The 14,451-nt window shown below is 40.5% G+C and overlaps 1 protein-coding gene across 2 annotated transcripts in view; it reads right to left on the minus strand.

The window, feature by feature from the left end:
* The window catches only part of PPARG (peroxisome proliferator activated receptor gamma), a 144,634-nt gene extending 133,979 nt beyond the window's left edge, over positions 1-10,655 (minus strand). The window contains exon 1 of one of the 2 annotated variants that reach the window (XM_023218412.1): positions 10,479-10,655. The gene's annotated coding sequence lies outside the window, so the exon portion shown is untranslated. Of the gene's footprint in view, positions 1-9,329; positions 9,631-10,478 lie in introns of those variants that run through there. The other variant, XM_023218411.1, reaches the window with a different exon arrangement.
* Positions 10,656-14,451: the final 3,796 nt, after the last annotated feature.

Raw genomic sequence — 14,451 nt, forward strand, 5'->3', positions numbered from 1 at the left:
CTAAGGTATCATCACATCGAGTTTATTTTACCCATAAACACATTCTAAGATCTATAAACTAAATGTTGTTAGCTGAAGTTTGTCTTGGCTTATCATTAAGGATGAAATCATCCCAAACTAGGGAGGCATACAGAATAAATATTTATAACACTGATATGAAATTTCTAAAAAGCTTTTAAAACTTTAAGATAAAGATTATTCTAGGACATGCCACAAGTTTCACAAAAGAAGTCCCAACGAAAGTGACAAGAAAAATGTAATCTGTAACCTCTGTAAAAGGCAAAACCACTTAACTTTCTCCTTTGGGATTTCTAGGACAATGCAACAGAAAAGATGAAAAAAAAATTCATTCAAAGGCTATTGCTGTGTGTGTGTGTGTGTGTGTGGGTGTGTGTGTGTGTGTCGATACATATACATAACTTTCACAATGTTCACACCGATTTTGGGAAACCTCTACTTGCTTGCAATTTTACATTTCTTTTTATTTTTAAAATTATTATCACAAATTATATCAAGGGTTCATAATGACCATTTGTAACAGTTTACCTTTGCGTGCATCTGCATCAGCTGCTATTTATAATAACTGCAACATTCTGTCAGGAGCTGGAAAACCGGGTAACTCTATCATGAGGTCATTCAATTTTAGAAAAAAAAGGAACATAATAGAAAAAAATTAGAAAAAAAAATCAAGAGAGAAGGGCTTTAAAAGAAAGTAACTCTGGAAACTATTTTCTAAAAGCTCTATTTGCCAGCATATGTTAAAGATCAAGTAGATCATGGACCCAAACAAATCAACAAAATTAAACCTTACGTATGGCTGAGAACATTAAGAAGCCATAAAAGAGATGGGTTTATTTCCCCATGCCAAATGGAGACTAGGCAAGTAAAATTACAGGGAAGTCCAATATGTGAAATAAAATTTAATATAAAATAAATTTTGGATATAATAGGAAAAAATCATGTATTGCCTTGATCTTTATTGATCAGAAGCACAGACACACCAAAAAGAAAAAAAATCTATAAATGTATGCTTTTAATTATACAAGTAATTTATATTACTGAATAAACTTTGGGAAAGATAGAAAAATATAAAAACAAACAGAAAGCCCTCCATATCTCACTACTTTAATATAACTATTATCACTTTTGTATATTCTCTTCTAGACTTTTTCATATACATACATTTTTGTAAAGTTCCAATTAATTGTTCACATACTTTTTTTTTTCTACTTTTTAAATATTTTTCAGAGTTGCGAGTAGTTTCTAAATTGTCATTATAATTGTATAATATTTTACCTATTGATTATACCATAATTTACTTAACTATTTCCCTACTGTTGGATATTTAAGTTACTTCCAAATATGGGTTCTTACAACAATGCTTTTATTAAACTCTTTGTGTATATGGCTTTTCCTATATCCTCCAGCCCTTTGGGAAAAGTTCCAAAAGTTACAAAACATTGCCCAATGCTTTCTAAGTGGCCTGAACTAAATCTTAGTGACATCAGATATATGTGAGTATAAATCTCTTTAATCCTTGAAATTATAGAATTTTAAAATAAAAAAACTATTATCAACAATCACTAGGAAGGGAATATTTTCTACTATTATTAAACTGTAATTGAGGTTTACAAATCCATATCTTGTAAATCTGTTTAACATGAACCAGTCCTCTAGGGCCGATCACCCTCTGTGATTTTATAAAATCCAGTCTTTGAAGCTGTAGTCTTTGACGCGGAGACTCGGGATTCCTAAGCAGCCATGCTAAGCTAAAAAGAACCAGTGTTGCAAGGTCTAATTAGTGAGCCGGCTCGCCTCTTGACAAAAGCTTACTGACAACACCACTGAGCTTTTCTAAGTAATAAATGATAAGCCAGTGGGGGTAGTTTTATAGGATGGTTCCAAGAGATCCTATGAATGGAGAGAGATAGGGCAAAGGACTTAACCATAAGCAAGGGTAAGGCCTACTAGAAATCATCCAAAGCACACTAACAAATGGGCCCCACACTATCAGGTGGGGTGCAAGAATCATCTTGGACCAAGAGTTCCCAAACAGCATATAAAGCAGAGTCCCTAAAACACAGATTGCTAGGCCCACCCCAGGTCTGGGATGGGGTCCAAGAAACTGCATTTCTAACAAGCTGCCAGAGGATGCTCACGATACCAGGACCACATTTGAAGAACCACTGTCTTCTTTATTCTTTTATTTTTATTTATTTATTTTTTTGAGACAAAGTCTTGCTCTGTCATCCAGGCTAGAGTGCAGTGGCACAATCTTCTCAACTCACTGCAACCTCCACCTACCGGATTCAAGCGATTCTCCTGTCTCAGTCACCCGAGTAGCTGGGATTACAGGTGTGTGCCACCATGCCCAGCTAATTTTTGTATTTATAGTAGAGACGGGGTTCTGCCATGTTGGCCAGGTTGGTCTCAAACTCCTGGCCTCAAGTGATCTGCCTGCCTCAGCCTCCCAAAATGCTGGGATTACAGGTATGCGCCACCACGACCAGCTCTTTCTTCTTTTTAAAACATTTAAGTGCCTACTAAGCATTGTGCTATACACTGGAATAGAATCCAGTCAGTACCTGCCTTCAAGAAACTGGTATCCAGATTTTTGCAGACATCGAACTGCTCTAGTCCTAAAAGTCACCCAATTTTAGCCTTCTTCGCCTGGCACAGTGGTTCACGCCTGTAATCCCAGCACTTTGGCAGGCCAAGGCAGGTGGTTCCCCTAAGGTCAGGAGTTCGAGACCACCCTGGCCAACATGGTGAAACCCCGTCTCTAATAAAAATACAAAAAATTAGCCAGGCGTGGTGGTGGGCACCTGTAATCCCAGCTACTCGGGAGACTGAGGCAGGAGAATCACTTGAACCTGGGAGGCGGAGGTTGCAGTGAGTCAAGATGGCGCCACTGCACTCCAGCCTGGGCAAGAAGAGCGAAACTCCATCTCAAAAAAAAAAAAAAAAATGTTTTTTGAACCTTCTTGAAAACAAAGTGTAAAAGTACATTATATTGGTTTTAAATAAAATCAGGATGCTTCTCATCAGTTCCAAATTCTTTAGGAAAACATGTAGTAATCCTACATTGCCAAATGCCTGGGTATTTTCTTCACTCTTCTGGATTATATTTGACATATGCAAATGATTTTTGAAGTTTCTACTTCATTTATATTGACATCATTCTTATGTTTGTTCTCCTTTATAAACTTTATCCACCATATAAAACAGAAGAAAGAATTTATATAGGTGCTTTTCTAGATGCAGTCAAAAGCTTGTTTACATAGGTAATTAACAACTGATGGAAAAGAATAACATTTAGTGAGGAACACTTTGGGATTCTCTGTTTTAGATTCACAGACTTTAGCAAGAGTTTGTAAAAAATGCATGATGAGTAAGCAATGTGATTAGTCATGAGGCACTAGGGTAGCCCATACCTAACTGCTAAATACCACCTATTAGCTGATTCACAGAATTATGACCTTGCTTTTGAGGTGGCTACTAAGTTTCTGTTTCTAACAGAGATGCACTGGCTTGCCATGCTATTTTCAGCAAAAATAAAATTAACTATATATAATTATTATTTTTTTGAGACAGAGTTTCACTCTTGTTGCCCAGGCTGGAGTGCAATGGCGTGATCTCCGTGCACTGCAACCTCCGCCTCCTGGGTTCAAGCGATTCTCCTGCCTCAGCCTCCTAAGTAGCTGGGATTAAAGACATGTGCACAGCTAATTTGTATTTTTAGTAGAGGCGGGGTTTCTCCATGTTGGTTAGGTTGGTCTCAAACTCCTGACCTCAGGTGATCCACCTGCCTCCGCCTCCCATAGTGCTGGGATTACAGGCGTGAGCCACTGCGACTGGCCGCATGTATGATATTTTATGATATGTGGATCTGCCAAAGGATTAAGCATTATTTATACCACTTTGGCACATTATTTTCTGAAGTGATTGAAAAGTTTCTCTCATTTCAATCTATTAGGAAGCTACTTTTAAAGCCTGGAAGAGTTGACTCATGAAGATACCACATAATTTGTCTAACATCACAGAGGAAATACAAGATATAACGAAGTGATAATATTCAGATATTTAATTACATTAAGATAATACTAGCTCATAACTTGAACTGTGATAACATTTCTTAGGTTAATTGATGTTTCAGAATAACCGTTTTGAGGTCAAAAATGGTTCAAGGAAGATCTGTGACTTGTCTTGACTCAGAGGAAAAAAAATGATGGGTAAATATATCTTTTCCTATCACTGCTATTCCAAATGATTATTTTCCTATTTTGTTTCACCGCGTCTGGCTTATGAGGAAACTGGGACATGCATTAACTTTATTTTTCCTTCTCCTAACCCCCTCTTTCAAACTCCAAATCTGTTTTCTATTCCGTAAAGGCCTCGTTTTCAGGTAGCAAGGAAACAAGCAACTAGCCTTTCACATTTTTGCTGATAGTGGTTTAGTGAACTAACCCCACTAGGAACTTTGGCATTTTAAAAGTAGACCCAAAACTTTCAAATTCAAAGACATTTTAAACTTGAATTCAAAGACATTCAAATTCAAAGGCATTTTAAGGGGTGAATGACAGCCAGAGGGGTGCGGTCAAGGTTAGGAAGTTCCTTTCAGAACTTCATCATTGCACTCGAACAGTTTGACAGTTAAGTTTCTCCACTGCCCTCGATATAAAGGAAGACTTATCCCTTAAACATATAGGATGAAAAAGTAACCTCTTTCCATTCCCTTTCCCAAATTATCTCCTTTAGTATAGAGCCAGAGAGAATAATAGTGCTAAGTGGCAAACTGAGATGTCCTATGATGTCACCAAAAAGCAGGGTAAATTCTTAGAAATCAACCTTATACTTTAAGACTATACACAGTAATCATGCAACCTGCTGATCGTGGGAGTTGAGCATACACAGATCTGGTACATTCCCACTCAGGGTATTTCCCTATTTCTCTACCTCCCTCATATCTACCTTCTCCTTATCTGTGGCAAACTGTGAAGGACTTCTCACCCCACGTTTACGCTAATCTGAACTCTTCTCAGAAGGTCAGATAATCTGTCTCAATATGTCTTATCCACGCATTATAATCCTCTCAGATGAGTCCACAAATTGAAGCGGTGTTTTTTTTTTTAAATAGTGACATAGTTAAAACCAAGCAATGAATTTATTTTCTAAAATCAATGAAGTGGAATAAAAATGCTTCCTAAACAGATATTGAATCCAACTGAACTGAACTTACACGATCTAATTTAAATCCCGACTGGAAGGTTTAAAATCTCCTCTTAATGGATTCAATTCCTTTATATCTAAAAAATCGTAGTAGGAAAAAAAATTCATGGCACTGTCCCACAAAACATTTTCAAGTTGAGAATAGCCTGGCCACTGCAACAGCTGGAGGTATGGCAATGACTCTGAGAAAGCCTACACTGTAGGATTAAGGCAGTGGAAGATAACACGGCTCCCCACTTCCTGACAGGGACACTCGGCCCACCTACACGCACCAGTTTGAGCCTTTCTTTGCCTTCGCCTCTGCATCCTTTTAGTGAAGTCCCTACTTGGGCTTTGTAGCTTCACACTGCAGCAGGCAGAGCGGCTTGACAGTTCACTGTGCAGTTCGGGGTCCAGAGAGGGTAGGAGAAGTCCTCTCCAACAATCCTCAGTCCCTGGTCCCATGCACACAAGCCTCTTCACTGCATCACCCTGTGTGCTGTCCCCAGTATCTTCCCATCACCGAGACACTGCTTGCAGAGTCCTCCTGTTTGGCATATTCAGTCTAAGTCCCTTACTTACTTAAGTAGGAGGCACTTCACAACAATATATATCAAAAATTCACATGAATAATTTAAAATTTATTATTTGGATGGTGCACAACTAATTATAAGTTTGGCCACTTACTCCCTACTAGCAAATAGGTGGGTTATTAGGAGACATCTGAACCTTTCAAGCCACTAAAACACGATTTTCTGGTGAGTGCTTGTTGAAAGAGGCCCATTTTTAATGACAAGCACAAGTCACTATTTAGTCTTTTAAGTTTTGACACTAAACTGTCTTCTGATTTGATGAATCCTAGGCCTCATTACAAAATGAACTTGTCCCTGGGGAATATACGTTAAGAATTCACATAGTGTGCCATAAAAATATGCAAAGACTAGAACTTTATCAAATAAAAGCACACAATCTGTGCCTTCTAGATGCATCGGATGTACAATGTTAACATAAGAGGGTCTACACAGGACTCGCAAAGCTTGAATAAAAATAATTACTATGCTGATTTTTGTCCAAAGTCATCAGGGAATGGAAAGTACAATTTTAAATTGAATGATAATAAAATATTCCCAGAAATGGTTTATAAATTGATCACCACATGAGAAGCATGATCTTCCATCTTAATAATCTCAAAGTTATTGAGGTTTGAACTAGAGTAAACTATTAACATTGGTAAAAGAGTTAGCTATGACATAGATATTCATGAAGGTTCTCTTCAGAATATCAGCTCAATTCAATTCAGGGTCATGGTCATATCATTTAAGATACATGGATTTGCTCATAAAGCCTTAAAATCATAGCAAAAAAGCAAGCAATAATAACTGCAACACTTTCCCTGTTTCAAAGATGACGAAATTGAGTTAGAAAGGATAAAGGACTTGCCTAAGCTATAATAATTGAAACAGCTGAAAATGTAAACAGTCATACTCTGAATTAAATTCTCGGTATTAAAATATTGATGTGTACTTATTATTGAAGAGAAATATTTAAAATATGTAAGTCTGTTTTTACAAAATAATTTAAGCATATACTATTATTGGTGACAGATATTATCTAAACACTTACAAAAGTTTTCCCAAAAACATGGCCTATTGTATTTGAATAGATTTCCTCTGAAGAACCTACTTTAAGTGCATTAATAACAGCTTTAAAACATATACTATATAACTCCTCCTAATCTACCTGTGTATTGTGAGAAAATGCAAACGGTAAGAACTTCCAAGAAGATTTCAAATAATCTTAAATCTAAATTTTCGATCTACAACACTATGAAACTAACTGAAGTTGATACACTAGAGATATCTACACTTGCAAGATGGTTGTTCACAACTCTTACTATTCTTTTGTGGAGTCAATTTAGATCCATTTCAAAGGACCTTTGTAAGCAATTAAAATCACTGCGCTTTTTGTTGCTTTTGGATGTTAAGAGAGAGAGTAAGCAAAGTGGGGATCTACCAGGAAAAATAAGCAAGTTAGAAATTCAGTTGTGGGGGGCACATATGTTTACGTTTACAGACTAGTGACTTCACCAAGTTTTCTCTATTAGTGAGTTTTTAAAAATCCTCTACAGCTAATATTTATTTAGTGGAATCCTATGAGACCAAAAACTTCTTCCAGTACATTTGCCACACCTAATGACATATTATATTTCCAAGTCCAAGTGACAATGAATCCAGCAGAAAGACACCCACAATTAGAATGACCAACTCTGTCCTATGCATTGGGAATATATAGATGCTAAGAAAGAAGTGAAAGTGTGGGCCAGAATGTGTGAAACGTTCAGAAAATATCATTTTAACATATTTCCCTACTTCATGAAAGCCTCGTTATTAATAACGATTTTACAATCTGAAAACTAAATGAAATGTATTATTAACACTTGTATATGTTCCACGGTTGTGCCTTTTACACAGCTTTCATGCACATAATTATCTTGATAATTAAGGTTAGTGGCAAACATCCTTATTGTCAGACAATTTCAGAAGAAAGAAAATAAGTATTTGTTTATATTTATATAACATTGATTAAAAACAATTCGCTGTGACCATTAGTAATCCATTTCTAATTCATATTCCTCACGTCACACTTTTTCTCTTGTATACATTTTAAATGTCATAGGAATTTAGAAATATTGCAATTTTTTAAAGCATAATCTAGAATTTTTTAAAAACTAGTCCTGAAACATACGAAAAATGAACATTTAGGAAACTAGTGCTTCAAAGAAAATATTATATTTTATAATTAAAAATAGCAATCGCAAAAATATTTTCAAAGCACCTAAGTTCAATAAAAAATATGATGCCGGTGGACATTTTCGTTTTAATTTTAAAAAGAAATTATATTCTTTTTAATGTAAAAGAATGAGAAAACAACATCTAAAAAGCCTGGGATTCTACAAAACTTTATACCTCACTGATGCCATGGTTTTACAGCAGTTATTGTTTAAAAACTGGAAACAAACTTGTAAATATCAATAAAGTTTTTGATTTTTTTAAAAAACCATCATTAGTGTTTCTTTTTTCCTTTAAGTGAGTTTTAAAAGATTGAGATGGCCACCAGTTGATTCAAAGATCTTTTAATTTAAGACACAATTATTAGCAAGTTAACTATCAAATATCATATAATTTAAATCAGGGAGAAAAATTATGTGAAGTACACAGAAGACAAAAATGGATAGTTTTGTAACACACTTCACTTTTTGGCTGAGACATTACCTTTAAAGTTTCGTATATTAAAGTGAATATTATGGTACTGTATTTGATTCCAAAGTGAATCTGACTGAAAATATACTACAGAAAAATTACTTTAAAACTTGAACAGAATGTTTTGATATATTACTCCAAATACTAACTGGTAGCATCTATGAGTGTTTTCTGTCAAACTTCCCTAAGAGTGGAAGGTATTTCTTTAAGAGAAAAGCCACAGTGAATGTCTCTGCCAGTCCCTAAACCAGAAAGGTTTTCTAAATCACCTAGCACCATCAGTTGGTTCTGTTCTCAGTCAGCAATCAATCACTCAGCTACAGACAGAAAGACTGCCATAAAATATCCGAAACCTGTCGAAGATTTGCCCAGGTCCTTTTAAAGAGTGATTTATTGATTGTTCTCTTTAAATAACTCCAGTGAACCATTTGTGTCACGAATGACAGAAACACTTGGGACTAAAATAATGTACTTCAAAATCAGAGTTTTTTCCAGGAATAGGTATTATAAAACTCAGTTTATCATTTTGTCTGGTTTTATATCCAAATGATAATGTACACAAATAAACTTTACATTTTGTCCCTAATCTTGCAAGGAAAAGAAGAAAAACTCTAGTTTCTTGATGACAGACGACTATTTTTTACCTGATATCTTTTATAACAATGACACTATTTTTACAACCGTTAGCCTAAGAGCCAAGTGAATTGGATTCTTATAAAACAAGAACACTTTAAAATAATAATAATAATAATAATAATAATAATAATAATAATAATAATGATATAAGGATACTATAACTGCAAATTTCGGACCTATCACCAACACATTCCAACAAAATGCAATGAGAGTGAGCCAACTCACCTAAGGAAAGGGAATTAAGCAGAATGCAGAAATGCAGCCTTCTTGTCACCAGCAGAGGTAAAAGCCCCTTCCTTACCTACCACTGACCTTATATAAAAGCCGCAGCTCGGTTACTCCCCGTTTCTGACTCCTTACCTTAGGCTCCTCCCTAAACACTGAGGCGCAAAGTACCACGACTACACACCCACCTTCTACCAACAACGAGGGACCTGAGATTTCTGTTAACTTCTGCTGCCTCTACCCCTCTCAGTTAGGCTCCCAAGAGCAGTGGTCAGCGCCTGGCACGTGCAGGAGCCCACAACGCAGCGAATTCGCCTTTCCAGCCCCACGCTGTGCGGCTGGGGGTCCAGGCTGCGCGCTCCATCCGCCGAGGCACGGAGGAACCCAGTCCCCATCCTCAGCCCCTCCGCCGAGCGTAGGGTCAGAACAACGCGTCCGGGCATGGGGCCTGGCCAGCCCCAAGCGCTGCCCTCACTGAACGGTCCCGCGGTCCCCACGCGGCGGTCACCCCTGGGCTCTGGAGAGCGAACGGGACGTCCCCTCTTCCTCAGCAGGGGTGCAGCGCGGCCTCAAGACGGACGCACGCACGAGGATCTTCGCTTCCCCGGGTCCAAACACCCTGCTCCAAAGTTCGCCCGGAGCGGCCCCCGCCGCCTGCGCACCTCCGCCGGGAACGCGGAGGTCCCCGTGTCTCCGGCTCCGCGCCCACCCGGCGCTCTCCCGAGGCGGGCTGTCCTGGAAGCCGGGACTCACCGGCTCGCGTCCACTCGAATCGACACCGGCCGCGGCTCTCTATCCCCGCGCCTCTCGCGCTGCCCGCGCCCTCTGCCCCTAGTGCGCGCTCTGGTAGACGCGACCCACAGCCCGGGTGCCCTCAGCCCAGGACCCCTTCACCCGGTCACCCGTGACCCGCCCGCCCGCGACCCGTCAGTCCGGGTCCTCCTGGACCATGACCCTGCCTCAGTCCCGGATCCCTCAGCCAAGACCCCCTTCTCCCCAGCTCTCATCCTTCTGGGACCCGGTCAGTTCCCGTTCCCTCTGACCCGGGCCCCAGACCCTCGGCCCTGGCCCTCCGCGCGCCCCCTCCCTGACCGCTCCCCGCCCCGCCAGCAGCCGGGTCCCGAGCGCCGCGGGCACCCGGACTCTGACCTGCGGCCGCGGCAGCGTGGCGCCCCTGTCCGTGTCCCCGAGGCCGACCCGAGCGCCCCAGGCGGCGGCTGCGGCTCGGGCTCGGGCTCGGGCTCCGAGTGCGGTGGGCCCCGCCTGCCCGCGGCAGAGCCCGGCCGGCCGTGCCGGGCCCGGCGCGGGGGCGGGCGCGGGCGCCGGCTGGGCGTGGGGGTGGGAGCAGGGGCGGCGGCGGCTGCGCGCGGCAGGGAGGGAGCGGCCCCGGCTCGGCCGCCGCTCGCGCACAGTAGGGCCCACGGCGGGAGCCACCGGCTTTCCCGCGTCCACTCTGTGCGCGGCGCCAGCTACCTGGTGTCGTTTGCTCCCGCTACCACCGCTGGGAGGCGGCCCAGAGAGGGTCCCATTTCCGAGGAGGGACCTGAAGCTTAGGGGGATGCCCCGGCCAGGGCCGGTTTGGGGAGAGCCTAGGTGTGGGACTTCCTCTCGGCCAGAGTGGCTTGCCCTTCACACGGCGGTCAGCCAAGCTGTCTTCCCAAGATGTTCTTTCCAGTGACATTTTTAAAGAAAATTTAATTAAAGCATATTTCGGGTCTCTTGGTTTTCTTTTCTGACCCGGTGGTACTGCACACTTTCAGAGTTCCTTGCATTTGTAAGTTACATGGTTCTTCACAAGTCACTGAGTTTTAATCATTAAAAACATTTCTTAAACTCATTAACAGAATTTCTTAAATTTCTTAGCAGTGTTTCTGACACCGAGGGACTCAGAAAACATGGGTGGGACCGAGTGGGGACGTGAGACATGAGAAACAGTTTTTCATGTGTTGGGTAGATAGTGACCGTTTCTTTTCCTGCCACACTCTCCATCATGACCTGTCCAAAGTGGGTTGGCAGGTGCGTGTTCAGAAAGCCGCTGGTCTCCTGGACTTGAGGCTCTCCTCTTTCCCTTTTTCCAGTCTTATTTCTGGAGCATACTGTTCTGGGACTGACCCTCTTTGGGGAGGCAGCGATGCCTGAGGCCCCCCACTTCAGGAAGCTTATGGACTATGTGCTGGGGTACTCTCCATTTCTTCTTAGCTTCATTGTGGTTACACACCTTCTGTGGTACAGAAGGTCCTCGTTTGTGGTTGGAGCAAAGTTTTGTAAGGATGGGTATCACAAGGGAAAAGATTCAGAGCTTAAATCAACAGACTCATGTCCTTCTTCCACAGCCCCTAAGATAAGAAGGTGCGAGCCACAGATCTTACAGGGACTGACCACTGAAAGACCATTTCTTAGCCTGTGATTTAGGTAGTTAGATTGACGCGGATCCGCAGTCTACACTCAGGTGGAAGCGCTGCGTGCGTCCTACTTCTTGTTCATTGCAGAGTTCCAATCTGCTTTTTTTTTGTCTTTCTTCCTTTCTTTTTCTTTTCTTTCTTTCTTCCTTTTATGAGACAGGGTGTTGCTGTGTCGCCCAGTCTGGAGTGCCGTAGCGCAATCACGGCTCACTTAAGCCTCGACTTCCCGGGCTCGAGGGATCCTCCCACCCCAGGCTCCCAAGTAGCTGGGACTACAGGTGCACACTACCACGCCTGGCTAATTTTTTTTAATTTGTATTTTTAATAGAGACGGTGTCTTGATATGTTGCCTAGACTAGTCTGAAACTCCTGGGCTCAAGTGATCCTCCTGCCTCAGCTTCCCAAAGTGCTGGGATGACAGGCACCAGCCACTGCGCCCAGCCTGCTTTTTAAAATTACAGCTTTATTGAGGAATAATTAACATAATCTAAAATTTAAATACCATACAAGTAAAATGTACAATTCAGGCCGGGTATAGTGGCTCACGCATGTAATCCCAGCACTTTGGGAGGCCAAGGCAGGTGGATCACTTGAGGTCTGGAGTTCAAGACCAACCTGGCCAACATGGTGAAACTCTGTCTCTACTAAGAAATGTAAAAATTAGCCGGGCGTAGTGGCACACGCCTGTAATCTCAGTTACTCAGGAGGCTGAGGCAGTAGAATCGCTTGAACCTGGGAGGCAGAAGTTACAAGCCAAGATTGTGCCACTGCACTTCAGCCTGGGCATCAGAGCAAGACTCCATCTCAAAAATAAATAAATAAAACGTACAATTCAATGAGTTTTAGCTTATTGACAGAGTTGTGCCATCATCACCAAATCTACCTTTAGAACATTTTTATCACTCCAAAAAGGAACCTCCTCTCCATTAACAGTCATTCCACCAACTCTAGGTAGAGATATTCTTTCTCTATAGATTCACCTATTCTGGACAATTCATATAAATAGAATCATATCATATGAAGTCCATTGTGACTTTTTTCTTTCACTTAGCATAGTATTTGTGAGGCTCATCCATGTTATAGCTCATATTAATATTCCATTCATTTTTATGGTCAATATTCCATTATACAGATATACCACATTTTGTTTATTCATCCCATGAATTGATGAATATAGCTTGTTTCTATTTTTATGGGCTATTATGAATAATGCTGTTGTGAGCATTCATGTACAAGGTTACTTGTAGACATATATTTTTATTTCTCGTGCGTATATACCTAGGAACAGAACTGCAGGATCATAAGGTAACTCAATGTTTTTGAGGAACTGCCAGTCTGTTTTCCAAAGTGGCCACACCGTTTTACAGTCCCACCAGCAATGTGTCAGGGTTCTAGTTTTTCCACATCCTTGTCAACACTTGCTATAGTCTTTTTTATTTTAGCCAACCTAAAGGGTATGAAGTGATAGCTCATGGGGTTTTGTTTGTTTGTTTTGAGAGAAGGTATTGCTTTGTCACCCAGGCTGGAGTGCAGTGGTGCAATCACAGTTCACTGCAGCCTCGAATTCCTGGGCTAAAGCAATCCTCCCACCTCAGCCTCCCAAGTGGCTGGGACTACAGGTGCATGCCACCACACCTAATTTTTGTAGTCTTTTGTAGAGACGGAGTCTCACTCTGTTGCCCAAGCTGGTATCTCATAGTTTTGATTTGCATTGCCCTAGTGACTATCCTGTTGAGCGTCTTTTCATGTGTTCATTGGCCATTTATCTTCTTTGAAGAAAAGTCTACTTAAATCCTTTCCCTGTTTTTAAATTGGATTATTTTTCTTTCTATTGTTGAGTTGTAAGGGTTATTTATTTATATATTCTATATACAAGTCTCTAATCATATACATGATTTGCCAATATATTCTTGCAGGCTGTAAGTTGTCTTTTTACATTTTTTAAAAATTATTTATTTATTTATTTATTTATTGAAAGCTGAGGTCTCGCTATGTTACCTAGGTTGGTCTTAAACTTTAGGGCTCAAGTGATCTTCCTGCCTCAGCCTCCTGAATAGCTGGAATTACAGGCAGATGCCACCATGCTTGGTTCTTTTTACTTTCTTGATGTTGTCATTTGAGTTTTTAATTTTGATGAAGTCCAGTTTACCTGTTTTTTCTTTTGGTATCGTATCGGTGACTAACCCAAAGTCATGAAATTTGCTCCTAATATTTATTTTAAGAGTTTTAAAGGTTTAGTTCTTACCTTTAGGTTTTAAATTCATGTTGAGTTAAATTTTGTATATGATGTGAGATGGGGGCCAATCTGTTTTTGGGTGGGAAAATTCCCATAATTCAGTAGCGGTGACTAAGGGGAACCCCACAACAGTGAACTCATAAGTGGTGCAAAACTTTAGAGTTGAGCTGAATATTTTCTAAATTCCCTCTGGATCAAAAATTTCGTGATTTTTTTTTTTTTTTTTAAGGAGACCTATGGGTAGTGAAGTGTATAAATGTAAGAAGTTAAGTAATATACATTGAAATAATATGTCTGTTTTTCAAATTGCAAATCTTGATCCATTAGTAGGTTATAAAATCTATTTATTCAGTCATAACCAGTATTTTTTAGTCAAGCAAAAAGGACAGAAATAATCAGAACACACCTACTGTATTAAAGAAAGTGCTGTTTCATAACTTGTGTTATGCATGTGTGTGTATCTGAGTGTACCAGGAGTTGGTAT

Source organism: Piliocolobus tephrosceles, chromosome 2 (assembly GCF_002776525.5).
Source record: "Piliocolobus tephrosceles isolate RC106 chromosome 2, ASM277652v3, whole genome shotgun sequence".
NCBI classification, from domain to species: domain Eukaryota; kingdom Metazoa; phylum Chordata; class Mammalia; order Primates; family Cercopithecidae; genus Piliocolobus; species Piliocolobus tephrosceles.